The sequence below is a fragment of the Furipterus horrens genome, unplaced genomic scaffold (genome assembly GCF_987537825.1).
Source record: "Furipterus horrens unplaced genomic scaffold, mFurHor1.1.pri manual_scaffold_10, whole genome shotgun sequence".
Lineage (NCBI taxonomy): Eukaryota > Metazoa > Chordata > Mammalia > Chiroptera > Furipteridae > Furipterus > Furipterus horrens.
In genome coordinates this window covers 63350896-63375986 of record NW_028327180.1, presented here as the reverse complement: position 1 = coordinate 63375986, position 25091 = coordinate 63350896, and positions in this window count along the sequence as shown.

Here is a 25091-nt window from a genome sequence, read left to right as displayed (position 1 = left end):
TGTGTTAACTCTTGAGGATGGCTTTTTTTCACCCACAAAATATTTATTTTAAAATAAATAGTTTTTCAGTATCTACTACACATGAGGCAGGTGTCAGCCCCTTTCAGGAATATATCACATAAGACTCTTGGTTGCAAGTGACAGAATCCACCTCAAGCTGTACTGTAAAAGGGATTGCACTGACATTGGTAATGGGAAAGCCCAGAGGTGGAACCGGCTTCAGGTTCCGCTGGATCTAGGGGCTTGTTAGGCTTGCGCTCATTTCCCATGTTTGGGACTGTGAGCAGCTCCTGTGCCAGCCTGTATGGCGAGAGTGGGAGGCAGGGGGTCCCACTCTCTGCTCTCCTCTGTGCCGGTTTCCCTCACGGGTCAGCTTTCACCACTCAGCAGCTGCCAGTAGCTCTGGCCTCGAATCCTGCTGGCTCACAGACCCAAGAGAAAGGAGCACCTCTATCCTTAGAAAACTTCCAGCAAAAGTTCTGCCCCTGACTGGCCCAACTCGGTGCCCATCAGACCCCAAACCAATCACTGATGGGGGACTGGGGGGTAGGGGGGTAGTTTGCAGCGCTCTGATTGGCAAATTCTTGGTCATGTGCCCTCTCCTGGAGCCCAGCCTGTTGTCAGCTCTGCACAAATCACAGAAATTAGGGGAAGGGGGTGTAAGGAAAATGTAAAGTGCTGTTCTTAGAGAGGGAGAATAGGTGCTAGGCCCATGGGATATCTCAACTCAACTTGTTTGTTTTTCAAAAAATATGAAGAAAGTCAGACTCAGAAAGACTAATTGATCCAACCAAATTCAGAGCTCTAGGTCCTGGGAACTGCCCTGCTGCGATCTGACTTCTGGCTGGAGGTGCCCACCCTCCCTCACTTTCGTTCTCAATGTCCTGGCATTGAGCAAAGCCTGGGCCTGGCTGTGGCCTTCGGGCAGGGCCACCCTCTTTGAGACTCAGTGAATGGTCCATGTGACCCTCTGGGCTGTGGAGACCCTTGAGTGGAGGTTGGCCCCGAAGTGGGTCCCCCGACTCCCGGCGTGCAAGCTGGCCTGGGAGCTGCTTATAGTCCCATCCCCATGTGTGTGCAGGCTCTGGCACCCACTGCATGCGTGGGCTGCCACGTGGCACCAGGAGAGCCAAGAAGAGACAGCCGCTGTCCAATAGCAAGGACCGGCAGATGGAACTAGTGACTCAGCATGGAGACCAGCTGTGGCCAGATGAGAAGAATAAACACAGAGACCAGAGGCCAAACCTGCCGTGGCCCGCCTCAGAGGCTGGCCTGGTCGCAGGGCCAGGCGGGCAGTGACAGACAGACAAGGATGGGAACAGGGGAGATGGATGGCCCCATCAAGCCCAGTGGAGTGAGGAAAGCCAGACAGATGCTCTCATTAAAGAAACCAGCCCAAATTTGGGAACAGGGCTCCGTGTGGCAGTGGGGGGCCAAGGTGGGCTCCTTCCTGGCAGGGGTCCTGTAGGCTTGGGCGGTTCCAGCTGGGGCTTGGGTCCCTCACTCATTCTGTGTAAGGGGCTACCAGGTATGGGCACTACTGGGACCAACAGCTCAGCATCCCTGGCCACAGCAGGTGGGCCATGAAGTCCTTGACCTCACATCCTGTCCCAACAAATCCCGCCGCCCCTCATCAAAGGCCTCATTACTGACAACACTGTTTGTTGAGCACCTGCCACCCAGAAACTACACTGGACATTCCAGGTGCATCACCTTTGCGGTACCCTTGCTGTCCCCTCAACCTGGAGCCCTCTCCCCCCAGGTCTCCACACACTGACCATTCCTCAGTGGTCTTCTCCTTCCAGAGGCCCTCCCTGACTACCCCATCTGAAGCTGACCCAACACTCTCTCCCCCAAGACACCTTTTAGTTTTGTCATCATCTCATTGCCATCTAAACTCATCCCATCCATTTACTTCCTGGCTTGTTCCCTGCTAAAATGGGAGGTCATCCAGGATACTGGTCAGGTCTGTCCTGTTCTTGGCTGTGTCCCACATCCTAAAACAGTGCCTGGCACATAACAGATACCCAAGGAATTGGTGTGGACTGTATTTTTGCGGCCCAGAGCAGCAGCCTGCCTGAGCCTCCTCTCCCGATCCCTGCTGCCTTTTCCTCCCCAGCTCTTTCCACTAACTCTCATTCCACATACCTCTTCATTCTCCATCTCCCAACTAGCACAGAGGCATCATGAGATGCTCTGTTGGGTCAACAGATGGTCCTGGGTAGCTATGGTCACCCAAGGAAGCTGAAAGTGGGAGGAAGGGACCTGCCCATGACCTCGTAGAGAATGAGGCCAGCGTGGGGCCAGTGTGGGGCCAGCGCCAGGCTTCCCGTGAAGTGGTCTCTATGATGAACCCTAACTTCCCCACAAAGAAACAGATGCTCAGAAAGGGGAGGCAACTTGCCCAAGGTCACACACCAAGTAACAGAGCTGGGTTCTGATTTATTTGTTTTTCTATTACAGTCATCCCATTTTTCCCCCATTGCTCTCCCCACTCCGCCCACCCCTTCTCCCACAGTCAATCCCCACCCTATTGTCCGTGTCCATGGGTCATTTATACTTAGTCCCAAGAGCTGGGTTCTTAATCATCATCTCCTGCCTCACTCAAAGCTGGATCAGCCAGTGTCAATAACCACTGCCACGGGCACTTAAAGACCTTTTTTTTTTTTTAAGGTATATTTTATTATGTTGTTACAGTAGTCCCAATATTTTTTCCCTTTGCTGCCCTCCATCCAGTAACCCCCTTCCCTCCAGCAATCTCTCCCCCTCTTAGTTCATGTCCATGGGTTGTGCATGTAAGTTCTTTGGCTTCACTCTTTCCTATATTATTCTTAACTCCCGCTGTCTATTTTGTATCAATCAATTATGCTTCTTAATCCCTGCACCATTTCCCCATTTCTCCTCCTTGCCCCTCCCAGCTGATAACCCTCCAAATGATCCTCATACCCATGATTCTGTTCCTATTCTGGTTTGCTTAGTTGGATTTTGTTTTTATTTTTTAGATTCAGTTGTTGGTAGTTGTGAGTTTGTTGTTATGTTAATGTTCATAGATTTCATCTTCTTTTTCTTAAGTAAGTCCCTTTAACATTTCATATAATAATGGCTTGGTGATGATGAACTCCTTTAGCTTTACCTTCTCTGGGAAGCACTTTATCTGCCCTTCCATTCTAGATGATAGCTTTGCTGGATAGAGTAATATTGGTTGTAGGTCCTTGCTTTTCATCACATTGAACACTTCTTGCCACTCACTTCTTGCCTGCAAAGTTTCTTTTAAGAAAGCAGCTGATAGTCTTACAGGCACACCTTTTAGGTAACTCTCTGTTTTTCTCTTGCTGCTTTTAAGATTCTCTATCTTGAACCTTTGGCCTTCTTTGGGTCTAGCTTGTTTGGGACTCTCTGTGCTTCCTGGACTTATATGTTTATTTGCTTATCAAATTTGGGAAGTTTTTCTTCATTATTTTTTTCACATAAGCTTTCGATTTCTTGCTCTTTCTCCTCTCCTTCTGGCACCCTAATGATTCAAATGTTGGTGCATTTAAAGTCGTCCCAGAGGTTCCTAAGCCTCTCCTCATTTCTTTCAATTATTGTTTCCTCATTCTATACTGGTTGACTGTTTTTTTATTCCTTATGTTCCAAATCATTGATTTGAACCTCAGTTTCCTTCCCTTCAGCATTGGTTTTGTATGGATTTTCCTTCGTTTCACTTAGCATAGACTTCACTTCTTCCTTTATACGTTTGCCATACTTAAGCATATATGTCAAGCTTGTGAGCATCTTTATCACCAGTGTTTTGAACTCTATGTCTGTTAGGTTGGCTATCTCCTCATTGCTTAGTTCTCCCCCTGGAACCTTGATCCGCTCCCTCGTTTGGGCCATACTTCTCTGTCTCCTCATCTGGACAGGTTCCTGTGTTTGTTTGCCTCTGTGTCTTAGGTAGAGCTGTCGCACCTATTACATTTAAGGGGTGAAGCCTTAGGTATTTGTCAGTACAGGGTGACCTGTTTCACCATGTTGTGGCACTGTATGTGGGGGAGGGGGTCTGAGAGGGAACAATGCCGCTTGCTCAGCACCTGCTCCTTTTCCAGGCACTTCTCCCACTTCACGTATGGGACTGGCACCTTCTAGCTGTTGCTCTGGCCGTCGTTCCCAGAGTGGGTGAGTCTGCGGATGTTCTAGGACCATGGAGGCCTCTAAACAAGTGGACTCTAATGAGAGACCGACAGTTTCTTCTTCCGCCCCAACCCCCACTGGTTTGCACAGTCAGAAGCAATGAGGCTTTATTTTTCCCCATGCTGGAACCAGGAGCTGTGCAGTCTGGTCTGGTGCTGGGAGCACTCCCCAGGTGTCCCTCCCTACTTTTTAAAACATGTGACTGCGCTTTCTGCCAGCCTGCCACTGCTGCAGATGCTGCCACCACCACACCCCATCCTCTCCACCTTGGCTCCATCCCTCCTACCTGTCTGGATGAGTATTTTTTCTTTAAATCTTTGTTTGCACTTCCATGCAGCTCAGTTTTCTGGGACTTCTGGTTGTCCCTAGTTTTAAGGTAGTTGTATTTCTTCTTATTTATGGAGGGAAATGCTGCATGTCTGTCTAGGCCTCCATCTTTATGTTGCTTTTCAGCAGCTTTTAAAAGAGCCATAGTATATAGCTTCCTTTCTCTCTGTTTGCAACCTGGCATTCTCTTTTATTTAATCACAGACCAAAGTCTCATTCTGTCCTGATACGCCCACAACTATATGAAATTGCCTAGAAAAATGCAAAAAAATTTAGTTCCTGTTCTCAAAGGCCCTACTGCAGAGCCTGAGATGACAGGTTGCAGAACAGTGCCAGCCAGCCACGCCTGGCCCATAGAGAGATTTGGCTTGGCAAATTCTTTTTAATTGGTGCCCAACACATAACCTCAGAAGCTTCTCTTCCCAGTCAGAAGTGGGTCAGGATAGGCTGAGCTCTGCTTCGGTAACAAACCCCTTTGCTCTCAGGGCTTCCCACACAAATGCCTCTTTCTTTCTTTTTCACACCATGTGTCTAATGCAGGCAGGCTGGGGCTCTGCTCCAGTGGGTCTCGCAAGGACCCATGCCACCACCCTGTAGTGGCGTGTGAGACATATGGCCTTGTCAATTGCTGCTTCAGGGGAAGGACAGGAGAAGAGCACATGGACATTGCAGAAGCTCAGCATGTGACACACATCTGACTTCCGTTTGTTCATATGTCATTGTAGTGACGTGTCCCATCACACTCCAAGGGAGGCACAGTGTTCTGTGAACGCTACTCTACCACACCTTCCTACTTGGCAGAAAGTCCCTAGAGCTGCATGAGCAATGTCTCTTGCAGGGTTGCCAGGGATAGGTGCTCAGGATGTGCCCTGTACCACACCAGGAAGCACAAACGATGTTGCAGTTACTGGGCCTGGTGCTCCCTGCAGTGCGTGGAGCAGAATCTACAGAACTGGCCCTGGCAGCCTTTCCCTCCTTAGACAGATGCACATGCCCCAGGTTGCCCCAGTGCTAGGCCAACCTCTTCAATGAAGTCTCCATAGCATTCCAATTGTAACCCCTGTCTTGGAGTCACTAATGTGGACCCAAATCAAATGCAAATCCCTCATTAATATCAGCTTCCTATAGGATCAAGTCAAAGCTGCTGTGCAGGGCATTCGAAGAATTAACATGGGCCTCAGCTTCATTACAGCAGCACCCCTGCTCATTCTGCCCTCCCCCCCCCAGCCCCCTCTCTTGGCTGCCATGTGTCCCTAAGCTCTGGTCAGTAATTCTGGGGAGTTAGATGGGCCTCTGGGCCTTCAGGGTGCCCCATGAAGCAAATCAGCTTGGGAAATAAATGGGGTACACTATATCCCACCCCAGAGAGTGACAGTGAACAATGAATTCAAGGTTCTGACAAGTCCTGCGTGCTCAATTTCAGTTGGTTTGATCCAGTGTTACCGACTTGGGCCCTTTCGCATACAGAACCCATGAAGCCCTAGGACAACCCTCTGCCCCTGTATCTATGTTCTTTTCCTCACACTTCCTTTCCTCGAATCAGCTTAGCAGCTCCTGCTCATTCTGCAAAGGCCCTTTGGAAGACGCCCCTGATGGCCTATGTCTCATGTGTCAGGGTCCCTGGACAAAGACATCTGTAGGACAGAACCCTGACCTCCCCTGGGGGCCACAGACACTGCTGCCTCCGGGGTGTGGCTCACAGCAGCCTCAACGCCTTGTCCTTGAAGGGGACATCCTTGGCCCCTGGCATGCTCCACCACTGTGCTCAGTCTTTCTCTTTCCCTGAAGTGGGCAAGGCCTCTAGACTCAGCCACCCACAGCCACGCTCGTCCCTGGAGGCTCTTAGAGGGCAGGAGAGTCTTAAGTAAAGGTTATTTTGAGCTCTCCTATGTTAAAAACACAAGAAGTGGAGAAATAAGCATGTAAAATGTGATGAGAACTGGGAAGAAAAACAGAGCAGAGACTGGGGTGGGGAGGATGGGAAGGAGGACAACCCCTCTTCTACGGATGGTTCAGGAAGGTGACATTTGATGAGGTGATATTTGAGTGGAGATCCAAGGAAGAGAGGGAGTGAGACCCACAGAGATCTGGGGGAATAACCTTCCAGGTAAAGAGGACAGTGAAGGCAGAGGCCCTGAGAGATGGTGCCCACAAAGGGGTAGGTGGTTGGAGCAGAGCAAGGAGCCAGAAGGAGAGGCTGAGACTTGGAGTTCCGCCCTCTCTCCCCCTCCCCCGCCTCTCTGTGGGGTCACAGCAGAGGGTCTGGTGGGGTGGGTGTGGGCAGACCCTGAGGACAGGGCTAACAGGCCTGGCTGAGAGACCTGGGGTTGGGGGGGGAGTAGGAGGGACAGAGCCAGGTCAGGTTGATGGCAGTTGACACTGAGTGGCTAATGTGCCTCTTTTCCATCCTGAGAGAGCGTCCCTCTGAATCTGCACATCTCTTCAGCTGCGGTCTGAGTCCGAGGCTTGTTAACATCAGACCTGCCTGGACCCCCTTCCTTCCCTGTCAAAGAAGATGCTGGTCCCTACAGACTCTTTATTCCTTGAGACAAACTGCAATGTAGAGGTTGATGGCCCATGTTTTACAGGCTACAAAATGGTGTGTTTTTTTGGGAAGGGCAGTTTGATGAGGCCTCTGGGCCCTGGGGCAGAGTAAGTTCTCTGGAAGCCTGCCCAGATGACTGCCAGGGGAGAGGCAGGAGGGCAAAACAGTCTGCTGCCCAGGGCACGATGGGAGAGACAAAAGAGTCACAGGGCCCTGGCTGATGTGGCTCAGTGGACTGAGTGCTGGCCTGGGAACCAAAGAGTCGCTGGTTCGATGCCCAGCAGGGGCACATACCTGGGTTGTGAGTCAAGTCCCCAGTTGGGGGTGAATGACAGGCAACTGACTGATTGATGTGTCTCTCATGCATCAATGTTTCTCTCCTTTTCTTTCTACCTTCCCCTCACTCTAAAAATAAATAAGTAAATTTTTTAAAAAATGAAAAGTTAAGTCCCTCAATATGTGGACAAGTTATTCTACAAAAAAAAAAAAAAAAGAAAAGAAAAAAAGAGACCCACAGGGCCAGGAAGCTGGTCACTGAGGAGGGTGGGCCTGGAGTGGGCTGGCCATGTCTGGGGGTCACTCCCTTCCACTCCATCCCTGGGCAGAGAGGGATTGAGGAGTGGGGGAGGGGACGCCTTCCTCCAGCAGCAGCGGTTTCAGGGGGAGCTCTGGAGTCCAAGGGCTCTGGAGAGAAATGAGGCCTCCAGTCAGCCAGTGGCCTGAGCCCACCGCCTGACCTTTCCAGGCCTCAGGGCCTGCCTACAGCAGCCTTCAGTGGGTGAGTAAATTGGGCGCCTCACCTCCGATGGCCATTGCCCAGCCCCCGCGCCCCGCGCCCACGGGGTCCTGGGTCTTCCGAGCCAAGACCACACCCAGGGTTCTGCTCCATGGAGACTCAGGGTGGCTCCTAGGCCATGTGTGACCAGCACAGTGCCTAAAAAGCAGGAAAGGTCCGAGTTTAAAATTCCAGATTCCCAGTTCCTCTTTCAGTCTTAGTGGGACCACCAGCTGGGCCTGCCTGCACACGCCTCCCTCAGGCGGAGCCCACAGGGTCTGCCCCTGCCGCCTCCCCCTCTGCTGGCTTGGCTGTGGCCGTGGGGCTTTGCAAGCCCTGCCTTAATGGGACGAGGGTTCCAGCAGGAGTCTCACCCCTGCCACCCCTACAACTAATGGATGAACCGTCTCCCACAGGTCCCAGGAACAGGGTCACTCATATACTGAAATGACTGTCCCCAAGGGCAAGCGGCACAAGCTGCCGCTCTACCCTCCCACCGGCCACTGGGGATGGGCGGGGTTGGGTGGGCTGGCACATCCAGGGTTCACCCCGCCTACCATGCCATTCCTCCCTTCTGGGCAGAGAACGCGGCTGGAGAGGCTGATGGGGAGAGGCGGCCACATGGATGGTTCCAGAATCCTGGTGGAAAGGAGCCGGGTAGTTTGGTGGTGGTGGTGGGGTGCTTCCGTCCTGGGAGGAGCCAAGGACTGAACGCCCACAAGCTCATGCAGAAGCTCCTCCCATTGGTCACGCCTCCAGGACCGAGGGCGCAGGACACTGGCCTACAGGAAAGAAAGGAAAGACGGGGCGGAGGCAGTCGGCAGCCCGCCCAAAGACCTGCATTTCCAACCGGGATGTGTGTGACGCTTTTGTGTGGCAACAGGAGAACCTCTGAACCTATCTGGGCATCACTTTGGGGTGGTGAGAAAGAGGGGGTGGCCTTGATGGTCTCTCAGGACTCATTTTACTCTGAACATCCCCATCTCAAGTAAGAACCTGTCTAGGCTCGCAATACTTGTCATTTATGATCAGCCCCACTTGCCGGGACTGCGCGGCCTGACGACACAGCTGCAGGGCCGGGACGAGATGACACCCTCGGCATAAAGTGCTCGGGCCATCCCTGGCACAGCACGCTATGCATGAGCAATAAACACGTCCCACGAATATGCCGGCAGCGCTGCTGCCACTGCGCGGATGAGCAGCTAGGTCCTAGCAAGGCTCCGAGCCTGAGCCGCAAGGGCCACCATGCTGCCTGTGGTGAAGGGCTCCCCTGGAGTGTGCCACTGCGGCCTAGTCACTCAGTGAGCAAGAGACACACCAGAGCTCCACAGGGCTTCCCTGTCACACTCCCAGGATCAGCTAGACCCACCTCCCCGCACCAACCGCAGGCCCCAAGGAGAGGAGCTCTGGTTTAATCAGCCATGCTTGGGTCACTCAGTGATCCTGTACCCTCCCCAGGAGCTGTGAGGGTCACCCCAATGTCCCACCTGCTAAGAGCATCACTCACTGGCCGAACCTCCTGTAGGCATGGTAGGGTTACCGGAAGGAAAGCAGGTGGGTGTCAGTGGGGCTAAGCAGATATTATATATGCTTAGACTCATTTGGAGGAGGCTTGCACCTCTCCTCTGGGGCCACCCGCTGAGTGGAGTGGAGGAGGAAGCCACTGAGACCCCCTTTACACTGGTGTCCTCTGCAGCGCCCAGGTTGCAGTGGAACTCCCCCCCCCCTCACCCCAAAGCAGGTGCCAGCTTGCTGTGTATTCATCTCGGAGACCCCGAGAAAAGCCTAGTACATCATTTGGGGGGTGTCTTTCTTACCAGCTCTGAATGTCTGCTGTTCATTATGCTTGAAGGCACTTTTAGGAAAAAGGCTTTTAGGAAAGAGTAAGTAATGCAAGATGGGAACAAACACCTTCAAGGAGTCCTTTCTGCAAATGCTCTGCACTGTCAGAAGCAGATAGACGACCTGCAATTACATGCCCGGATCCCCCCAGCCTTGTCCAGTCCCTCCCGCCTGGTCTCCAAGCAATTTCAGACTTTTTGTACATCAAAAGCAGAGATTGTATATGCTTTCTCCCTTCGGCAGAAGCAGCTTTCAGGTGGGGGGTTGAGGCCACGGTGTGTGTATTCTCCAACAAAGGACGTTGGAGATAGATCAAGTGCACAGCCCTCCCTCAGCCACCCGTTCCCTCTCTTTCCCCAAATTCCAAGGCCCTCATTCTGACAGCAGAGGGGAGATGTGAAGGTGTGTGCTCAGCTCAGCCTCTACAAGGTGCCAGGCCCTTGTAGGGGCATGGAGTGCTATTTGGGTTCCCATGTGTGGCTGCACTGACGGGAACAGGTTGTGTCTATCAGTACGGGAACCAGGCCAACATGTGTTGTCATAGGGAAGCCCCTTAACCTGGCAGGCCCCTCTAGTGTCTTCTCTCTTGGGAAAGAGGCAGGATTTGAGCTTTCCCATTTTAGAATGAGGTCCCCTCATTGGCATCTGGGGACATGGTGGAAGAGAGACAGGAAGGTGTGGGAGGGATTAGAGTTGCAGGCAGCCCATCCACAGCCAGGCCAGGGGCTGCGCTTGCACAGGACACCCCCATGATGCCCCAGCTCCCTGCCAGCTCCTGGGGGTGAGGGAACATTCCGGGCATTAGAGACAGCCCAAAGCCACAATACGGAGAGTCCCCAAATTCAGCCATCAACAGTCACCTTCAGGATTTGGGTCACATCTATGTGTTACCTCTGCACTCATTTGAGTTTTTTTTTTTTTTTTAATTTACTCAGCGGTGTGGTTCCAAAAGCAAAACAAGGCTCAAGGGTAAAGGGGAAAGTCTCTCCCACCTCTGCCCTGTCACCCTGTTCCCCAGGCCTCCCACCTACCACAACAGGCAGGCCTGTTTAGTACCAGGTTTTTGTCTATCCTTCCAGAGTATCTTTATGGAATATAACAAATACAAAGACATTCTTACTTTCTCTCTTTCTGTGCAAATAGTAATACGTAACATGTCCAACAGACTGCTCTGTATCTTTCTTACCTGATACACGGCACAGGCGTTGCACTAGTGCCTGTGAAATGGCACGTGTGCAATGGCATTCACTGAACTACAGCAGTAGAAGAATGAAAGCAGCTCAGGTGTCCAGCAAGAAGGGCAGATCACTAAACTAGGGCCTGTGTCTATACAGTGGAATATTCCGCTGTAAAAAAAAAAAAAAAATGAGGAGCAGGGAGATGAGGAAGCTTTCTGTGTCCCAATTAGGAAGTGATCACTAATCTTTAGACCATAGTAACTGATTAGGATAGGTGTAGGATAAATTCCCAAAAGTGGGGTTGTGGGGTCAAAGGATATATGCATTTGTGATTTTGATAGCTATTGTCAAATCTTTTGTGGCTTCTGGATTTTTAAGTCACAAATTGAAAGATCTTTTCATTTACATAATATCCTGCTTTATAGCAATACATTTTTACACTTAATATTTTAAACATAGATATTAGTTATTAGTCATATCTAGATCTTACTAGAATAAGGGGAAAAACAGAAATTGAGAAAGGTAATGGACAAGTCAGGGTCTTCCAGTACAATAGAACTGAGTATATTTCAAAGCAATAGAAATGTATTTTGGCTGATGTGAACAGAAAGGTCCCTGATAAAGGGTACTTGGACCCCAGGCACCTTCTGGGGGCCCAAGGAACATTCTTAGAGACTGAGCATCCAGGAAAAAGCCACCAAGACACCACTGTCCTTGCCCTTGGCTTTGGCATCCCAACCTTCGCAGCTGGGCCCTGGTTCCTATCCCCACTGCCTCTGGAAGCTGGAGGAGACTGCTGCCACCATCACCCATTGATACAGATTCTGGGATCCTGGGTGGTCTGCAGCTTTATGATGCTGGCTGGTTAGGGTGGGTGTGACTGAGGGGGAATCCTAGTGGTCAGGGAGGCCTGCAGAGAAAATGTCCAGCATTTTGGCTTATACAGAGGAAGGATGGCTCTTCCTTGTCAGGAAGAAGGTTTTAGTATAGGTGGCCAAAAAGAATGATGAGTGCCCACTCCCAGAAGGACAGTACTACATTGGGGTGGCAGGGGAAGAGGCAGATGTGACAAAGCTGCACAGAGAGAAGTGTCTGGAGCTGTGATCCAACTAAAGATCCAGAGTGCCAGCAGATTGTGGAAATATGTAGGCAGCCAATGCAGAGGCCTGGGAGTCCCAGGAGGGCAGGGAAGACTAGGAGGGGAGAAGGGCAGGAAGAGGGTCTGGGGTCCGGGTAGTAGGACGGGGTGGCTGGGAGGAGACTGAGGAGGATGGAGGGTTAGATCAGAGACCTATGAGTAGGACAAAGGTGTGTAGGGAGAGGTGCCAAGCATGAAGGAAAGGCAAAACAAGGGACTAAGCGGAGGGTGGGGGACACATAGTAGGTCAAGGACAGGTAGATGCCCAGGAGTACGTACCTCAAACTAGGCTGCAGGAGCATTTTTCTGAGCCCAGCAGAGAAGGCAAACCTGTCAGTAGGGTCAACAAGAGACCTCTTGTGTCCTCTGCATGCCCCCTAAATTCCCAAGGACACCTGGACCCCACTTTGGGAAACTGGGATTGCATTTTTCCTGCACCTGAGCTTCTGTCACACCCATGAGGCCACAACAACAACACAGAGTGGCAGTAGCTGAGGGTTCTCTGGCCCCGCAACTCTATCCCCTTTCTCTCTGCTGCTTCTCCCACTTGTGCTGATGCTGCCTGGAGGGCGGTGCCCCGCCTACTTCCTCACAACAAGGTGGTGTCTTCAATAAGGTGGTGGGCCCTCTCCTCCCAGACCCCCAGCAGCCAGGCACCCCGAGCTGTGTGTAAATTCTTCATTTTTCATGGCTCTCAGATGTTGGCAAAACACACAGATCTGGGCTGGACCCAGCACCGTTTCATCTGTAACTCCCAGCTCACTCCTTCCCTCACGATGCCTTTGCATTTGATCAGCTGCAAGGCTGCAAATTTGCCTCTTTTTTCTTCAGACAGAATCATATTGTCAGGGGCTCCCAATAGCCTTTAGTGGCACAGACTGCTAAGGAAATTCTCTTTAAATAGAAAAAGAAGAACATCCCCAGAGCAATAAGCGAGACACCTCTGCATGGAAATGTCACAAGCACATGAGACAACAGCTCAGAGCAGAGAACAAAGCAGCCGATCCAGGTGTGCATGGATGAGCCCAGGAGGAGAGGCGAGGCTGGTCCCAGTTTTCTCTGCCTTCTTTGTGGTCCAGGCTTGAAAGTTGGTTGATGAGAATACCCACTGCTGACAAGGCTGCAGGGACACAGACTACTGAGGCAGTGTTGGGGGTAGCATATGTTTCCAGAGACTTCCAGCTCCTGTATATTCTCTTACCTATTTGATCACTCAATGACAATGATTGTATCAGGCCTCAGGAAGCCAGTGGCAAGGAATCCAGTTCAAGCTTGGTCTAGATGGGGCAACTGTTGGCTCTGCAACTGGAAAGTCAGGAGGTAGTCACTGCTTCAGTTATTCCTGGATCCAGGGGTTCAGAAGTGGCTTCAAAACCTGTGGGTCCATCAGCTGTACACATCAGACTGGTTAAGATGGTAAATTTTATGTTATGTGTATCTTACAACAATTTTTATTTAAGATTTTATTTATTTATTTATTTTAGAGAGAGGGCAAGGGAGGGAGAAAGAGGGGGAGAGAAACATTGATCAGTTGCCTCTCACGTGTCCCCCACCCGGGACCTGGCTGGTAACCCAGGCATGTACCCTGATGGGGAATAGAACTGGTGACCTTTTGGTTTTTGGAACAACGCCCAACCCACTGAGCCACACCAGTCAGGGCAATTTTTATTTAATAAGCACACACACACACAACCCCCTGTGCACCATGCCCTCTCCCACCTCAGGCGGAGCCTATAGGTTGCTGCTTCATCTGGAACGCCATCCGCTCACATCATCCAAGTCTGCCCCAATACCGACTTCTCAGCCCCTCTCTCCGAGGGCCGGTCCAAAGCAGCCACCCTCCTTAGACCACTTGCTCTCACCCTTCAAAGCACTTGTCACATCTGGAAATCATCCTGTTTATTCACCTGTTTCCATATATGCTTAAGTACTGTTGAGGCTGTTTCCCTTGCTGGAACGTCCATGAGTTCTGTGAGGCTGGGGGCTCTGTCTTGTCCACAGCCATTTCCCCAGGACCGGCAACAGGCTTAGCACAGAGTGCAACTGAACAAACAAATGTCGAGGGAGGGCATAAATGAAGGAATGCGCTCTTCGCTTCTCTTACTCCTACTCTCCTTGCACTGGCACTGTTCTCAGGTGGGGACTCCCTGTACAGTGGTAAAAATGACTGCAGGCAGCTCCAATGTCCCACTCTCAATATTACCTCATGGTGAATATTTCATCTTACGATATGACATCAGTGCTGCATCTCCTCTCAGCCCCTTGTTCCATGGGAAGAAAGGGCTTCTCAAGTGTCCCCATACTGCAACTCATTGACTTTGACTGGGTCATGTGACCTTCCCTGAGCCAATACCTGCAAGCAGGGACGCAGTGCTCTGATTGGCCAGGCCTGAAGCCCAGGTACAGGGCTAGCGTAGAAAGCAGGGGCTGTCAGTACTGAACCTGCACGCAGAAGTATGTGGTTTCCCCTGGGAAAATTAGTGTGTTGATGCCAGGGGACAGGGCCCAGGTGTGGGGCGGGCACCCACTTCAAGCTACAAGCACCTCAGACTCCCCATGTTTTATACCAGGCTCTAGAGAGCCCAAGATACATAACACTTTAATAAACATTTGCTGAAAGAGAGCACGGGACAGGGATCCTGTGGTCATAGGACGTGTTTACGCTGAAAGAAGATGCAGCTGTGGGGGCACCTGTGTCCCTCCCAAGAGCTGGGACCGGGTCATTCTGCTGTTGACAGGGTTGAAATGGGCTTAAAGGTTGGGGACATGCTTGAAACAGAGATTCCATGAATTTACTCAAAAGGAGAAATAAACTATATTGTGCAAGAACCGTTGTTGTAGCGTTTTGTTTGTTTGGTTTTTTTTTGTGACAGAAAACTCGAAAAACTGGAAACAGCCCACATGTTCCCCAATAGGGAACTAGTTAACTAAATGATGAAACATCCACTTGATCAACTATTCTAGAGCCATTAAAAATGATTGTTATGAAAATGACAGAGCAACAGGGGAAACAGCATCTGCTCTTGTGCACAGTGAGCAGCAGCACAGAATACGAAGCGGTGCCCTGTGGTTAGGACACAGGCAGTTCCTGACCCTGGACGCTCCTGGTCCCGTGGCTGGGAGAGTCGTGAAAACAAGTAATAACTCTCTTAACTCTCAGGTGAGAGAGACAATGGCAGATGGGTAGGGGTTTCTCGGGACTGAGAAAGCTGCCCTGGGAAGTGGACTTTGAGCTGGTTTTTATGGGGAGTGAGTACTAGGACCAGAGCTATGTGAACATGTGGACAATTACAGGAAAAAGCTTGAAGGCAATACACACACAAAATGAAAATAGTTTTGCCAGGTGGAAGTATGGGTGATTTTCCCCCTCTTTGTCCCAAAATTTCTTTCTTGTTTTTACAATAAAAGCCAGTGGAAAACTAAGCTCAGATAAGAGAGAATAATTTTCACTACCAACAGTCAAGTCTGTAAATCATACATGAGTTCATAAGTATTTCATTTCCTTGAGAGAGGAGAGAAGTGGGGAAACATTTGTTGAAGTTTTGCCTGTTGCCTGGCCCTGTGCTCTGCAGTGAAGGGATGAGACACATTTCTAGTGGGAAGAAAAAGGTAAAAACATATGAAATAGTACATACTTTCAATATTTAAGGAACGGTTTGAGATGCTTTTGGTGGTCAAGGGCTTGAGTGCTGCTCTGTTGGTGTCAGAGAGCATGAATCTGGCTGAAACAGAGGAGCAAACATGGCCAGAGTGGATGGAGGTCTGCAGCCAGACAGTCTGGTTTTGGGCCCAGAGACACTGACAGCCACAGAGTGGTGTTTGCCTTTGGCTAAGGAACAAGAGCTTGAGGGTCAAGAACTGGGAGTGTCAGAAGAGGGTCCATTGAGAAGATACCCTTGGGGGAGGGGGCACTTCAGATGCAGCTGCAAAGGGGCTGAGTAGACCTGACAGCAGGGGGAGGACAGGGTGTCATGTCAGAGACCTTGGCCCTGACCACAAGCCTGCTACACAGTTGTGTGTATCACTCAGGGTTCTTAGCTGACCATGGTCCAAATCCTGCTAAGATCTGGGCCAGGGAGGACAGCACTGCCAGCACCCTGGCTGTGGCACCAGAGCTTGCACCAGACCCAGCACAGCCCCTGCTACTACCCCATCCAGAACATTTCCCCCAGCTCTCCTTCTTTGCTCACTAGCTCCTGACCAGATCCGGGGTGAGGAGCATCTCTTTGGCTGGGCTTGGGACCCAGCCGAGCTGTGAGGGTCAACAGGACTGTGTGTCTGGCACTTTCAGTGTCCACATGGGAGGGAGCCCAGGAAGTGAGGGCCTCCATTAATGTGGAAGGGGTTCAGATGTGCAATTACTGCTCATCTCCACAGGAAGCCTGACTCTCACCCACCTTATTTGTAAGAGGGCAAGGGGTGGGGAACTAGATGGCAGACTGAACACTGTACCTAATTGCTCTACCTACCAGCCCCCACTAAAGCTACAGAAGATGATTTTTTAAAGATATTACTCAAAAAGAAGATTAACTAAGGAGGAGATGGCAGCAGCGTGATTCTGGAAGCTGGAAACAGAGGGAGGAGTGATGCCTGGCTGAGAGGTCCTGGAGAGATAGAACAGTAGTCTGTTTGGTTCTCTAGAAGAGAGTGACAGCCAGATCAAGAGACAGCAGAGCAAAACTTTTGACAACCTGTGAGAATATAATCCCCAGCCTCACTCCAAGCTGTGGGATAACACCCTCTCTTTCCCATCAAAAGTCCAGGGTTTATTCCCTGGATTGGAGGAGGCAAGGCACAGCTAAGCGCTTAGCTGCTATACAGTACTGAAAAGAAGGGATACAGAATGCTGCGACCCCCAACAAGATTCCTTCCCTACTCAGCTGCAGAGTCACCAGGCCAGACATCTTGCCCAGACAGGAGACTGAAAAGGTTTCCCTAGGGAATCTGTCCAACCCCGAATGAAAGACCTCAAGGTACAGACACTGGTGGATACCCCACCATGATCCACTGAGGTCTCAGAGTTTCTAATCAGCCATTTGGTAGTCACTCACGATTTGGTGAACCATGGGTCATCAGACATCCAAGGGACATCTGTCTCATGAGACAACAAAGCAGACAGGCAGAAAAACTGTGTAAGAAACAGAGACTGTGCAGGTGAAGAAAACCTTTCAAGACTGTTATTAATACCCTTGGGAAGATAAGAGATTACATACATTAAGCTCTAATAACAGAAACATTCAAAGAATAGAGAATTAAAAGAGAGTTCTTAGAAATTAAAAGTGGAAAGAAGTGATTAAAAAATAGATGGATTAGAATGCCAATGTGAGGAAATTTCCCAGAAAACAGCAAAAAAGACAAAGAAATGGAAATAGAAGAAAGGTAAGAATACTGACAGACTGATTCAAGAGATCCAATATCTGAATAATGGGAGTTAGAGAAAGAAAATAGAGAGAAAGTAATGAAATACTTTTAAAAATGTTCTCAGGAATGAAGGACATGCCTCTTTGGATAGAAATGACCCAAACTGTGGACCTGATGGATAGAAAGACCCCACACCAAAGCACATCACTGCAACATTTCAGGAGCCTGGAAACAAGAACCTACAAGTTTCCAGAGATACTAGAAGACATGGAGTAATGCTCTCAAAATTCTGGAGGAAAATTATTTTCAAACTGGATACTATATCCAGGTAAACTTTCTCAAATGAGAGGAGAGAAAAAGACACCTGCAGGCATATAAGACCTCAAACACTTAAACTCTCTTATGCTCTTTCTCAGGAAGCCCCTGCAGTTTGTGCTCTGGGATTACAGAGAGTGGGGGGCAGAGACAGTCCAAGAAAGAAAATGACCTGAGACATGGGGATCAGGAGACCAGGCCCAGACAGAGCAAAGGAATCCCTAGGCTGATGGAGACAAGGGACCCCCAAATACCTAGTGAGTCCCAGGCAGAGGTTGGTGATAGCTTGAACACTTGTGGCTGCACACAGCCCAGGGCTCCATAGGCATAATGGCCCTTCCTCCCAAACATACAAGTGGGCACCATGAAAGCCGGAAGAGCCACACCTTCTACAAGGAAGCTGGGGTGTGGCTGACTCAGAGTGAGCCAGCAACCCAGTATGTCTCTAACATGAGTGGCCACACTGACGCTGGGGCTCTTGGCAAGAACCTTCTTGCATCTGACCCCATAGGCCACCACACAGAAGAAAATGCAAATTAAGGATTATCCTCTGTCTGCATATACGCCTGTAAATGAACAAGCATTGTGCAGAGCAGTGAGCAAAAGCGAGTCTCCCTCCTCATGTGGAGCCCAAGCATAAAACATATGAGTTCAGATTGTTCCAAGTGCTTTCGAAAAAAATAAACCAGGCTTATGGGGTTGAGAGTGGTGTGGTGGGGAGGTTGGGGCAGGCCTCTCTGAGGAGGTGGCATTTGAGCTGAGACCTGCAAGATGCAGTAAGCTGTTTGTACACGGATCTTGAGGGCAAGACTTACAGGCAGGGGAACTTCAAGTGCAAAGGCCCTGTGATGGAAATGAACTTGACAAGTTGAAGATATGAGAGAGGGAGGAGGAGAGCAGTAGGAGAAGAGTTAGGAGACGGAACACAGTGGCTGGATCCAGCAGGGCTGTGGTGGCCAGGGTGAAGGGGCAGTTTTAAGCAGGGGTAGGCCTTGACTTTTATTTACATGGTGTCACTATTAATATCCTAGGACAGGGGTGGCTAACTGCCTTCCAACCTCCATTCACCTTTCTGTCTCACTACAGAATCTTGGGCAAAGGGCTCAGCTTAAAAAACAAACAAACTACATTTCCCAGCCTACCTTATAGCTAGGTGTGGTCAATACACTAAATTCTGAAATATAATGAAATGTAAGCTCTTTGCTCCTCCACTTTTCTCCTTCCAGCCTGACATGATGACTGGAGATCCAGCAGCCATGTTTCACCATGAGGTGACCTTAGGATAGAAGTTGCATGCTGGGAAGGGACATCAGACAAATAGAAGGAACCTGGGACCCTGAGGACCACAGCTGCTCTCATCAGCCTTAGGCCACCAACCTCCAGACTTGTTTTATGTGAGAAAATGAACTTTGTGAGGGTAGGCCGCCATCTTTCAGCTCACCTTGATTCCAGAGTCACCTCCAAGAAGGGTTGAGTTCTTGCATGGGACCCTTGGAATTGTGGATGTTTAGAGGTGTTGGCCTCTTGTCTGAGCGCTTCCTACCTTCACACTCAGGCAGGAGACACCTCGAAAATTCCTGTACCTTCTGAATATCAGGGTGTAAGAAGAGAAGGGCCTTTTGGGAGGATGGGGATTTGGGGACAGGGCACCCACACCCTTGCTAAGGGAGGGGACTCTGAATGGGGTCTTCCCTTTCCTGCCAGCAAGGGGAGAGAGCAGTAATGAGTGACATGGCAAGTGGCTTTCTATGTTTAAACCTTTGTATCCTGATCCCTTGCTCGCAAACCAGAAGCCTCGGGCTATGTTCTTTATACACACAGAATTCAGCCTCCAGAGCTGGAGCTGGAGGGCTCAGAGCTTCGCTGGAATCAGATCATCAGATTCCCATGAACCAGGAACCCAGCAGCCTCCCTGCTTCCCTGCCCTGCGTTTCCCTGTCTCGGGGGCTGGCTCAGGCTCCAGATGCCGCATCCTCCCAGTCCCTTCCTGCACACCGCCCCTCAGCAGAGGCTGCTGGCTCCGCCCCCACCCACCCAGGACCCATCTGACTGTCCTCTTCCTTCCTCTAGGGCCACCCCAGCCCCGGCTCCTTCCTCCCTCAGTCTCCTGAGTTTTCTATCACTTCCTACCCATGCTCTCCATTCCAGAAGAGCACCTGGGTGGATATTTATAATCAGAACGAGGAATTCTCCAGTCCCACTCACACCCTTGCTCCGTCTGGCTCACTCATTTCCCTTCTTTCCATCCCCAGAACATCCTATGCCGGTTCCCACCTTGGGGTTCTTGCCCCTGCTGTTCCCTCTGGCTGGCATGCTCTTCCCCCAGGTTCTCATCATCTCTCAGGTCATAGCTTAAGTGCCATCCCCCTTTGCTGCCCCGGGCGATTTCCACACATCTCTATTTTATATTCTGTACAGCAGTTACCTGGTGCTATCTTGTTCATGTATCTGCTTACCTTTCTATTGTTTTCTTCATTTCCCATGTGAGCAGGGAGCTTAGTGGGCATATCCACCAGATGATCCCCAACAGTGTCCAAGTGACACCTGGCATGTAGTAGGCACTTCATACATGTATGTTGAATGGATGAGCAAATGTGTGCAGCACTTGTCTGCTTACTGTCCTATTTGATCCCTGCAGCTCAGGGAGACACGGAGGCCGGAGGTGAGTGTGAGCTGGCCAGTTGGCTGGGCCTTGACTCTGACAGAGTTCTCACCCAGGCTCCGAAGTTCACCCATCTACCACGCTGGCCTTGAGCTCATTGGTGGGATATAGGGAGAATCTGTGTTTTGCGGTTTCCCTCTCTTCTTGAGCTCCCAACACTGGGCTGGTGGCTGCTTCCCCACCTTCCTTCCCAAAGAGGCAGCACCCTATGTTCTCAGCCCCTTCCTGTGTAGATGGATCCAAACCCCCCAAACAGTAGGTTCTCTGAGCTGCTGCCTGGTGGGGGATTTGTCTGCCCCCTCTATTCAGATGTTTCCCCAGCTCCTCCTGGTGCTAAATCACCCCTCCAAATCAGCAGGAATGCTAATTACCAACCCACCTACCACCCATTAGGCAGAAAATGTGTCTCCTGTAGAAGCTCCCCCAGACGCCAGGTCAGCCCTCCTCACTCCTGGATGGCGGTGAGGAGGGGGTCCATGCCAGGGTGCCGCACGGTGGCTGCAGGTTCCTGTTCTGCGCCCTCACTGCCCCTGCCACCCCTGCTGGGAGGGCACATGCAGATGCCCCAAGGGTTTGTGGTCCTGCCTCTGTTGCAGGTCTGTGTGTGCTGCTGGGTTTTAAAGAAGACTTTAGGGCAGGAACATTTATAAATCAGCGAGAGCCAGAAATCCTTTACTTCAAATTCAATCCTTCCACCTTCTACAATTTGATGAGAGCTTTTAAAATAGCCTGTGGGTGCTCTTGGCTCCTGCTCATTCCCAGGCCTTCAGGGCTCCCAGCTGCCCAACCAGGGGCCTGGAAACCACCTTGAATCTCAATCCCAATAAGAAGTGCTGGAAGGCTCTAGCTCACTGTAGATTTTTACAGGCTGCTCACAAGACTGCCTTCAGGGAACGGGAAACTGATAGAAACCAGGCATGAAATGGCTCATCCTATACAAAATGTATAATAAATGTTGGCTAACAACAACAGCAATAATAATAATTTTGCCTACACCTTCTGTATTGTCTAAGGAAGTGTCAGAAGCACAATTACAGACTGATGGGTGAAAAAGCAATATTTGGCTGCTTAAAAAGAGCCTCCTTTCGCTCATTAGTGGGGCATGTGCCTGAGGGCAGCACACTTACATTCAACTCAGGAATTTTTATCATGCCAGCACTTCACATGTGTGCTGAATTCAGGCCGATTTCCTGAGACCATTCTCCTCAGCACCAAGGGAGCCCCGGACATCACCTGTGGGCAAAGCTCTCTATTCATTTATCCACCGCACATTGATTGAGCTCCTACTACGTTCAGGCACCATTCCCAATGCTAGGATATTCAAGAGGTTAAAAAATACCAGTACCCCCCTGTCTTTATGGGCTTTATTTAGTCTGCTGTTGTGGAGATGGATGAGCAAACAAACAAAAGTCCAAAGATAATCACAGATAAGTGCTATGGGAATAAAAAAAAAAGAAAAAGAAAAGAAAGAAAGCTAAGCAGAAGGTTGGTTGTCATGGAGAAAGGCAGGGTGGGGGACAGCAGGCGACTTGAACTGGAGGGTCCTCACAGGCCTCACACTGTCAAGGGCCATCAGAACCAGCAGCTTCAGCTTCTCTGTGAACTTGTTAGGAGTGCAGATTCCCACGCCCCACGCAGACCTTCTGGATCAGGGTTCGGCAGGCCCTCCTGAGATTGTGATGTGATGCATGGCGCACACAATGACAGAAAGTGATGAGCCTGGGGTACTAGGAAGAGGGCCTGTCAGAGGGACAGCAGAGCCATGGTGTCAGCGAGCTCGGGCCCAGAGCGCAGGGGGTGACATGGGGGTAGCTGGCAGGGGTTTCACATGCCTTTGTAAGACATTTGTATTTTGTTCCAGATGTGCCACTGTCCTCAGGCCTTCCTCCCAACCTCACCCAGTGTGTTATGAAGGCTCTGAATTTCACCTGCACCTCTTTCCTGGGAAAAGAGCAGGAACTGGCCTTTAACTCAGGCCCCACCTCTCAGGAGTGTCCAGGTTTGACCCTCACCCCAGAGGAATTGACTGATCATTTCTCTCCTCCAGTCTAGGATGGTAGAGAGGTTTGGAGGAGAGTCTCTGCTACTCCTAAAAATAGAAAAATGAGTGTGGAGGTGAGAAAAGCAAAAAATTCAGAAGGAAAGGCTGAGAGAGCCCGAGAAAAGCAAGCCATGCTGGGGGCGGGAGGGATGGGAGGGGAGTGAGGAGCAGTTCAGGAGAGATTCGGACGTCCTCCGTTTCTTCCAGTGCCAGCCAGGGGATTTGAGGGGCTCAAGACACCTGAATGCTGGAGATGTAGGTGTCACGTCCCCCCCAAACCCATCACAAGCTACCTTGCAGGCCACACTAGTGATGTGCAACCCAGGGGGGACAGACAGACAAGCTCCTGGGGACCCACAGGGGCATTTCTCCTGCAAGTCAGGCCACGAGCCCTCCCAGTGGACCCAGCCTTAGCACGCAGGTCAGGGCAGCTTGCAGAAAAGCCTCCTGCCGTGGTTGGTATTCTAGCAGCTCAGCTTGAAGGCTGATGGCTCACAGACAAGCTAGATTGCCAAGTGGAGGTCCCAGCCCAGAAGGCGGGACACACACGAGAAGGGCTCGATGAACTGAGAAATCAGAACAGTGCAAGGAACTCCTACCCTTTGCGACAGCATGGATGGAAACGGAGAGTATTATGCTTAGTGAAATAAGCCAGGCAGTGAAAGAAAAATACCATATGATCTCACCTATAAGTGGAACCTAATGAACAAAACAAATGAGCAAAATTGAACTAGAGATATGGAAATATGGAACCAACTGAGAGTGACCGGAGGGGAGGAGGGAGGTGGAAAAGGGGGAAAGAAGGGGAAGGGACCAGTGAAGGAACCACTATAAAGGGCCCATGGACATGGACGACAGGGCAGAGACTGACTGTGGGAGGGGAGCGGGTGGGGCAGGGGAGAGCATGGAGGGAAAATTGGGACAACTGTAAGTGAACAATAATAAAATAAAAAAGAAACACCAGTGGGGAAAAAGAAAAGAAAAGAAAAAAAAAAAAGAAATCAGAACAGTGCACATGAGCTCCATGAGGCCATTCGCTCTTTCCACTGTCATAATCTTTCCTAAGCACCTACAATGTACTGGAGACTATTCTAGGTCCCGAGGGTCTCACATCCAGAGACAAGATAGACAAAGTGCCTGCTCCCCTGGAACTTACCATTCAAAGGGATGACATAATGATAAGCAAGTTAACAAACAGGAACATTTCAGACTGTGAGTAGTGCTGTAACACACAGGGATGCTTGTGGTGGGGCTTCTCAGAGGACCTGAGAGGAGCTGAGAGAATTGCAGGAAGCATGCTCTGGGCAGAGGGAACAGCAAGCGCAAAGGTCCTTACAGCGGGGAAACTGGGGCGTCCCACAGCAGCAGGGCTGTATGTCAGAGGAGGTGTCACTGACTCTCTCTTTCCCCCAGAACAAGCTAAGTGCTCACCTAAGTGGGGTTTCTCCACACCCCAAGCGCTAGTGAGAAAAGAAACCAAATAGAATCAGGCTGATATTGACAGGTCTCTGGAGCTCACGTTTGGGGGAGTGTGTGTGTGTGTGTGTGTGTGTGTGTGTGTGTGTGTGTAAAGCCAGGGGCTGTCCTGCCAGCCAGACATGGGTGAGGGTCCCAGGTCATCCCTTGCCAGCTGCGTGACCTGGGAACATTGCCTCACATCTCTGGGCCTTCGTTTCCTCACCCCTAGCTTGTTTAAATGTACGTAATTCCTGAAAATACTATTTGTGAAGTACTGGCGTAGGTAGCTGCTCCATCCCCAGTAGCTGTGGTTGAGACATCACATTTCCACCCGCACAGTTTGCTTCGCAGGGTTTCTTAAGCATCTACTAACCTCAGAGGGAAGATACCATGGTTGCCATCCTCTAGTTCTACACGCAGAGGGGTAGGTGTGTCCGGGGAACGACAGCGCAGAGCAACACGGGGCAGCACTGCCACTACAGGCTGCTGTCCTGCCTGCCCAGCATCCAGGCCTCCTCTCCTTGAAATAGCATTGGGACTTTCCACCAGTCCCTGCCCATCAGGTGGGGCCCACTCCGCTAGCTTCAGGGCCACAGGGACCCAGGCCTGGGCATTCGCTGGCCCCGCCCCGCCCCGCCCCACCTCGGTGATTGGTCAGGGATGGGCCAATGAGAATTGCCTGGGACTTCTGCAGATCCCTGGGCATACCTGAGGGATGAGGGACTGAACTGCTCCCACTCCCTTAGAAGAGCCTCCTGAGAATGAGGTCGCATAGAGGGAAGCAGAGCTGAGAGATGGAGAGACCAAATACCGATTGCAGTTCGAGTCTCTGGAACCCGGGGCCTAATGCCAGCAGCACTATCTCTGGACTTTGCAATTATGTGAGACAATTCCCTTTTGGCTCATGCCAATTTTAATTGTGCTTCTGTTACTTGCAACTGAATAATCCCGACCATTACAGGTTTCTATGGATGGACAGAGTGTGGGCTTCTTCCATTAATGGTTTTGGATCAATAATTAGGGAGAGATAAGGGTATGTATTGAGCACCAGTAAGAAATGAGATCGATTCCCTTCCTAAAAGAATTCCAAATTTCCCAGCCACGCATTTGGGTAGAGTCAAGCCCACATGCCCTGCAGGGTGAGCCGAGGTTAGCTCAGCCAATCAGTGTTTCCCATTGCATAATGGCAGGTTAATTAATAAAGGAGCACATGACCTATGCCAACAGGATCAGGGCCATTGAAATTCATTTCTGGGAATCTTTCCCACTGGACACGAAT